Genomic DNA, 8,308 nt, shown 5'->3' on the forward strand with positions numbered 1-8,308 from the left:
TAAAAGAACAAAATAAGTCAGTTAAAATGTTTCTGAGTAAATGTTACTGTTACATTTGAAAATGGGGAGAGAGGGGTTAAGCATGTTTTAGGGTGATAATAATAATATATGATAAAACTATAAAATAAAAGAACATCTTTAGGTTACCAGATATCAGTTCCCAGGTGAGAACAGCAACGAAATCAACCAACTAATGTGTCTAATTAACCAATAAGAATCAGCTTTGTCCATTTCTCCCCAGACACTGCGTTAATAGAGTGTGTGTGTGTGTGTGTGTGTGTGTGTGTGTGTGTGATGTCTACTGCAGTTACAACAACACCACACTGAGCGAGTGAGAGGGAGGGAGAGGGAGAAAAGCTAGTGCTAACTGCTAAGTTAAAGTAACTAGTAGATCTGAACAGCATGTAAAAAACTGTTGAGTAAGTGAAAGTCACTAAAAGGAGCAGAGAGCTCTGAGCGCTGGAGCAGAACTAGTGTAAGTTTAAATGTACAGCAGATAGATACAGACACTGTGATGATGAAAACTGCAACATTAACTGTGTTCAGACAGAGAAGCAATAAACTCTACCAGTAACAGAATTTGACTGGAGATGAGACACCACACTGACGTCAGCACGTCAGCATATGAACGGTGTCACTAGTATTAGTGAAAAGACATCAGTAGAAGTAAATCACTGTGTAAAAATGTTCTCAAATAAAAGAACTAAGTAAGTCAGTTAAAATGTTTTTGAGTAAACGTGTTACTGCGTTATATCTGAAAAAATGGGGAAAATATACATAAAATATATTATAAGGTGAAAATAATAATATATGATAAAAACGATAAAATTCTTTTAGGTACTGTTTTGTACATTTTGTGCATTTTTGTACAGTTTTGTGCAGTTTTTTACACTTTCCAACAACAACTTAGGCCTGATTCAACAATTTCTTACCATTCAACCTCCAGCTTACAATTTCATCTTTAGGTTACCAGATATATGTCATTGTTTGCTATGGCAGACACTTTTTCTTAGTTTTGTTTTGGACTTTCTCACTTCCTGTTTTATTTTGTAATAAGGTTTCCTTGTGTGTCTCAGTGTTTTGCTTCCTGTCTTGGTCTTGTTTGTGTGGTGATTATCTGCCCCGCCCTAATGTGTTTCACCTGTGTTCAATCACCCTTGCCTCCCTTGTCTATATAGTCTTTGTGCTCCCCTTTGTCTGTGTTGGTTCGTCTGTTTATTTCTGGGTTCATCCTAATCAGTTCACGTCGTCTGTTCATGTCTGGTTCGTCTCCAAGCTGTTCACCTCCTGTTCATCTCCGGGTTTGTCCTTGTTCTGTTCTTGTTGCCTGTTGTCTCTCTGTTGTTCTCTGGTTCTTGTGTTAAATAAACCTGTCTGCACCGTCCCCAATGTGTTGGCTGTATTTGGGTCCTACTTACCACTAACCCTGACAATATATCAGTTTCCAGGTGAAAACAGCAACCCGTTAATTGTAGGTAGGACCTTTGGAGCCTGGGCATAAGCCTGATAATTACTAATATACTCAGCTGTCAATTTATTATTAAAATAGTTTTAGACAGTTGTTGATTTCATTGATCACTGTGGAGGATGTAGTGTATGTTACATTATAAAGAGGTTTTTCTTTTATTTAGCCTGCTTTCAGGGATAAAAAATGGGGCAGTGGGGGTGAAGGGTGGTGATGGCGGCGGTGGTGGTGGTGGTTGGTGTGTGTGTGTGTGTGTGTGTGTGTGTGTATTGCAGTCTATGGGAGGGCTACAATGATGGTTGAACAGTTCCTGGAGCTCAAACCTCAAAGTAAATTCAATGTCTGCTGCTTTATTTGCTGTTTTACTGTCCAGTCTGAACTGTAATCTGTCTATGTGCACTAATTTGTAAACAGCTTTCTGTGTGTGTGTGTGTGTGTGTGTGTGTGTGTGTGTGTGTGTAACCCTCATACACATCAATCAGGCTGTTAACGAGCATCACCTGTGTGCAGCTGGAGGACACAGCTCAGATGAACATGTTACATGAACACACTCACATACATGCTCTCATTCTTGAGAGTAATAAGGGTAAGAGTTAATGAGTCTAATTAGCCAGTAAGAATCATCTTTATTCATTTCTGCCAGGATACTGCATTTATAGCACTTGTCTGTTTGAAAACTCTAAAGCAGTTTTCACAAGTGCTGGTGGAAAGCTTGTTTGTAAAGGCAAATTTCTGGCCAGGTGTGTGAGACACGGACAGAAATACACGTTCTGGATATATGTGATGAAAGGCTCATTTACCACTAATCTACTTGGAGGAAAAATAGCAACTAAAATGGGTATGCAGAGTGGATGGACTTGAGTTATTTGAAGATATTTTTTGGAGACACTGGACTATTAAACTGTCATCCTGTGAAAGTAGAGCCAAGCCTTACAGTATCACCACACTTTGACACAGTCCTTTTCCTATCCTGCCTCAGGTGGAAGAGGAACTGAAATGGTTAAAGTCTCTGGGCATTATTGAGGAGGTGAAAGAAGCCACCGACTGGTAAGCTCCCATGGTGCCTGTGATTAAAAAGAATAAGAAACCCGGAATCTGCGTTGGCCTAACTAAGCTCAACAAAGCTGTGAAACAAGAAATGTTTATTTTACCCACACTAGAGGACATCGCACCAAAACTCTCAGGCACAACAGTTTTCTCTAATGTTGATGCCTAAATGCCTCAATTTTGGCAAATACCACTTGATATTGACAACAGGAAGCTCACAACATTCATCACACCAATGGGTTCTTTCTGTTTCCAGAGGCTTCCTTTTGGTATTACATGTGCTCTGGAAATATTCCAGCAAAAGATGAGCAAACTTTTGAGAGACCACGCAGGCACTGTGGTGGTGATGGATGACATCCTAGTGTTTGGCAAGGACAGACCCCTACCATAACCTGTAATGCAAACCATTAAAGCTTCAGGACTGAAACTGAATGAGGCCAAGTGTCAGTTTGAGAAATCTGAAATCCAGTATTTCCGACACATCATTGGGAAAGATGGTATCAAACCTGACACTGAAAAGGTCACAGCCATCACAGAACTGCCCAGCCCCACCATGTTATAAAGCTACGCCAGAGGATTGGGATAATCAAGTACCTGGGCAAGATCCTCACTGATTTTTCATCTGTCATGCACCCCATTAACAGCCTCTTAAAGAACGATGTTGTATGGATATGAGGAGAGGCACATGAACAAGCATTTAAACAAGTGAAAGCCATGTTGACTACTGCACCAGTTCACCAGTCTTGGCATATCATGATGCAAACAAGCCAACAGTGGTTAGTGCAGATGTAAGTAACTATGGTGTGGGAGGTGCTCTGTAGCTGGAGCAGGGAGATGGACTCCAGCCAGTAGCCTTTTGTTCACGAATACTCACTGAGACAGAGCAGTGGTAAAAAGAGTGCAAGTGTTTGGGCATGTGAGTGGTTTTTGAGGTTCTTACAAGGAAAAGTTCTGCTCCAAACAGACCATAAGCCATTGGTTCTACTGATAAACTCATATGACCTAGACAAAGCACCTGTGAGATGACAGTGGTTGTTAATGTGTCTGATGAAGTTCAGCGTCACAGCTGTTCACGTCCCAGGAAAGCAGCTCATCATGGCTGACACTGTCTCACAATCCTCTGCAGCAAAGTGGTGTGTCCGACACAGATGTGCAGGAAATGATATCCACAAGACCAATAAGAGGTAACAGATTGGAGGCTATCAGAGAGGCTACTAGCCAGGATGCTGACCTTTAGACAGTTTCTCACTATACCAACATTGGCTGGCCTTTAGAGGAATAACAAATACCACACACACTGTTGAAATTTCACACTGCCAGAGCTCACCTATCAGAAGATAAGTGACTCCTTTTGTATGATGATAGGATTGTTATTCCCCTCTCGCAGAAGAACAATGTACTATCTCAGATACATGAGGATTCATCAGGGCCTCACCAAGTGTTGTAGGATAGCAAACATGTCTATTTGGTGGCCAGGGATTGGCTGAGACATCACTGGGATGGTAAAAACATGTGAGTTCTGCCTGAGAGCAGACAAACCTACTCAGATGAGAGAGACATTAATGACCACACATCTGCCACGGTCCATGGCAGAAAATTGCAGCTGACATTTGTGAACAAGATGGTAAACAATACCTCATAGTAGTAATTGCACACCTGCCCACCACGAGCAGTCACCAAGTCATTCCTCACTTGAAAAGCATGTTTGCCAGGTGAGGAATCCCATTGGAGCTGGTAACAGACAACAGTAGCCAACAGAACTTTGGACATATAATGTCCAGCCCTCACTGTCTTCAGGCAAATGGTTCAGCTGAAAGGAGTGTCGCAACAGCTAAATGAATTCTGCACCAGCCTCTGATGAGCTACCGAGCCACCCTGATCACTGCGACATGTCTGAGTCCTGCCCAGTAATGATCGCTCAACAGATTAAGACAACAGTCCTGATTCTACCTGAGCAGCTATAGCCCAGTCCTGTTGATTACACAACTGTCAGGCTGAAGGATCAGCACACCAAAACTGCCCAACGCTTCTCTTACAACAGACATCACTCTGCACAACCTTTGCCTGCAGCAGAGTCAGAGTGTTAATGTCAAACTGGATGGAGAAAAAAAGCTGGAACACTCCTTCAAAAGTCATTGCCTAGACACCAGAGTCCAGATCCTATTATGTGCAGACAGAACAGGGCGTAGTTTATTGCAGGAATAGGAGACATATCCAGGAAGTGCCAGAGTCATCGGTGCAGCAAAAGAGAGCAGTGAACTGAGATATGGCTCTCCTTGTGAAACGGGTTCCCCTTCTGTTTCCCCAGGTACCCGTCTCTCCAGTTCCCACAGTAACTCTCAACACAAGGTCTACTCCAAAGAGGACCTCAGCAGGGAGAGTGGGACTGTTTCTCCAATGTCATATAAGTATGACATTCAGGATATTTGTTATGGATAAATGTCACAACGGTCCCCAGGCTTTAGTGTTTTATGTCTGTCTTGTCATTTCCTGTTTTATTTTGGTAGTTTCCCTCTTGTGTCTTTACTTCCTCCCGTGTGATGACCTGCCTTCTCCCTAATGTGTTTCACCTTTGTCTCATTATTCCCAACAGTATTTATGCCCTGTGTGTCCCTTTGCACTTTGCCAGTTTGTTTTCTTCCCCAGTGAGTTACTTACCAGCGTTTTCCTGACTGCCATTCGGAGAGAGACCGTTTCTGTTACCTGTTTCCTGCGATCTGCCTGTTCCCTGTCGGTACCGTTGCCTTCTTCTGCCTGTCTGTGTTTCGACCCTGGCCGCATGACCACGTCACTCACTTTTTCCCCCCATTGGATTCCTCGCCTGTTTCCTTTGGGCTTGCCGGTTTTTCTGGAACGCTGTTGTCAGGATTCATTGATTTAGATCAATAAACTGCCTTATTGTTAACTGCCTCTCTGGTCGTGCTTTTGGGTTCAAGCTTTGTGTCCTGAGCCTGACAGATAAATAGGTTAAAAGAGAGAGGGAAAAGAACATGTGGAATGTGTTTGTAAAATGGTATCTGGTTTCGTTTTAAAATATGGCAATGACAGGCAATAAACATTTTATTTAGCACTGAAATATTTGTTGGTTGTATATGTGTTTGTGTGGAATACCAACCAAAATGGGGAGATTTGATGTGATTTAGATTTAGCTGTGTTGCTGTCTGCCACTAGAGGTCACTGCAGTCTGTAGAAGGTATATGTGTTAGATTGAAGAAGTGGCTTCTGGGTAACGTTAGCAGTTTGTTGTATGTACTCAGTTAAGCTAGGTCATAGGAGCTAAAGTGATGAGTGCTAGTCTGCTAATGACTGTGAAATTGAATAAAAGTTCAACAGCATGAGTTAGTTAACTTCATGACACCCAACCAGAACAGAAACCAACCCCAACCAGACTAAACCACCCCGACCAACCCCATCCAGACTCAACCAGCCCCAACCAACCCCAACCAGACTCAACCAGCCCCAACAAGCCCCAACCAGACTCAACCAACTTCAACCAACGCCAACCAGACTCAACCAGCCCCAACCAGACCCAATAAGCCCCAACCAGACTCAGCCAACCCCAATCAGCCCTAACAAGCCCCAACCAAACTCAACCAGCCCAAATTAGCCCCAACCAGACTCCCCCAGCCTCAACCAGCCCCAACAAGCCCCAACCAACCCCAACCAGACTCAACCAACCTAAACCAACCCCAATCAGCCCCAACAAGCCCCAACCAAACTCAACCAGCCCAAACCAGCCCTAACCAGACTCAACCAACACCAACCAGACTCAACCAACCCAAACCAGACTCAGCCATCCCCAACCAACCCCAACCAGACTCAATCAGCCCGACCAACCCCAACCAGACTCAACCAGCCCCAACCAGACTCAACCAACCTAAACCAATGCCAACTAGACTTAAACAGCCCAACCAACCTCAACCAGCCCCAATACTAAAATGATTAAAATTCTGTTCAATGTTGTGATAAATTTTTCCTCATTGATACAGATGTTTGGATTTGAATGACGATTGCATTATAGTAATCATAACTGGGTGTCCATTAAAATGTCAGTTTATTTAGTTTTTGAGATTTGCCTTCCTGTGTTCTGTTTTAAGCTGTGTAGAAATAACACTGATGAAGGATTGTGTAACCATTATGTTAGGTGTCCACATGTTCAGCGCTGTGTCACATTAGGTGGTTTTCAAAGTGTGTCATTTGAATAAATGAATCATGGAGAAACAAGATAAAATCAGGTACATTTGCATTTTAATTCCATAACTTCGTCATTGAAACTTTAGGTCAGAATACTTACGTTAACTAACTTTTTATTATTTCGAAATGATCTTTTGTTAAATGGAACATCATTTAAATTCTGCTACATCTGTCACAGATTTAACATTTATGTCGCTGTATAACAGTGAGTAAGGTTGAAGCTACCTGACCAGGTCTAGGTTCAGATAAGTGGCTGAATACGTTTAGAAACCTTTAAATGAAATAACAGCAGTTTACTGAAGTAAAACCATAGACTGTATGTAAAAATGGAAATTGACCTTGGCGCTGAAAAGTGAAGCCAATGCAGAAGTGCCTTGGAAGTGCAATACCATCAAGGGCCACTATGTCTGGCTCCAAAAACCTCTAGTTCCAATAGACTCCCATTCAAAAAAACATCAGCTCCTCTAATGAAATACCTCCTTATGGTGTCATTGGTTATATTCAGACCTCCTAATCAGTGATCTGGGGTGGAACTCAAAATAATCATCTTTTTTTTCCTTTACTGCAAATTTGATTGCATATTTATTCAAATTAAAAAGCATACAGTTCCCTGGAAATTGTACATAAAGTGCTTTTTGTTAGCAGGGTGTCAGTAGTCTATAGTCAGCATACACATAAACAAACATGAAGGGAACAGACCATTTTTTTCCATGAGAAAAAGTAAAACATTGAGAACCTAGAACAGGTTTAGGAAAATCAGGTTCCGGGATGACAACCAGACTCTTTGTCCTATCCAGTTTTGGGGGGTAGCAGTGCGGTGGCGGCCTGCCTGATCTTTTTGGTGGCCTGAAGCTCGCAGGAGTTGGGCACGAGCTTGTTGCCAGGTCCGGTGACACCTGCAGACGTAAGCCTGGGCAGAAGGCACCAGGGTCTCAGATTCCTGTGAGGGAAACAATGGGGGTTGATAACCAAAACAGACTTGGAATGGAGAGAGTCCCGTAGAGGAGACAGGCAGTGAATTGTGGGCATATTCGACCCAGGGAAGGACTTGACTCCAGGTGGACGGGTTCTGGCTGACGATGCAGTGGAGGGTGGTCTCCAGGTGCTGATTGGCCCTCTCACTTTGCCCACTGGTCTGCGGATGGATGCCCGATGACAGGTCCACTGTGGCCCCTATGAGAGTACAGAAGGCTTTCCAGAACCGAGAGGTAAATTGTGGGCCTCTGTCGGAGACCACTGAGGTCGGCAGGCCATGTATCCTGAAAACATGTTGTACAAGGAGCTGAGCAGTCTCCTTAGCTGTGGGCAGTTTGGGCAGAGGGATGTAGTGCACAGATTTTGAGAATCGATCTACCACAGTAAGGACGACTGTGTTACCTTCAGAATCCGGGAGACCAGTGATGAAGTCCAGGGCTATGTGAGACCAGGGCCGGCGAGGAATGGGCAAAGGTTGCAGATGGCCCGCCGGAGGACGGTTGTAGGGCTTCCCCTGGGCGCAGTCTGAACAGGCAGCTACGTACTCCAACACGTCTTTCTGCATTTGGGGCCACCAAAACCTCTGTCGAAGATTGGCCAAGGTGCGCTGGGCCCCCGGGTGGCAGG

This window comes from Seriola lalandi, unplaced genomic scaffold (genome assembly GCF_002814215.2).
Source record: "Seriola lalandi dorsalis isolate HSWRI2012SDOR001 ecotype SW California unplaced genomic scaffold, Sedor1 jcf7180002054861, whole genome shotgun sequence".
Lineage (NCBI taxonomy): Eukaryota > Metazoa > Chordata > Actinopteri > Carangiformes > Carangidae > Seriola > Seriola lalandi.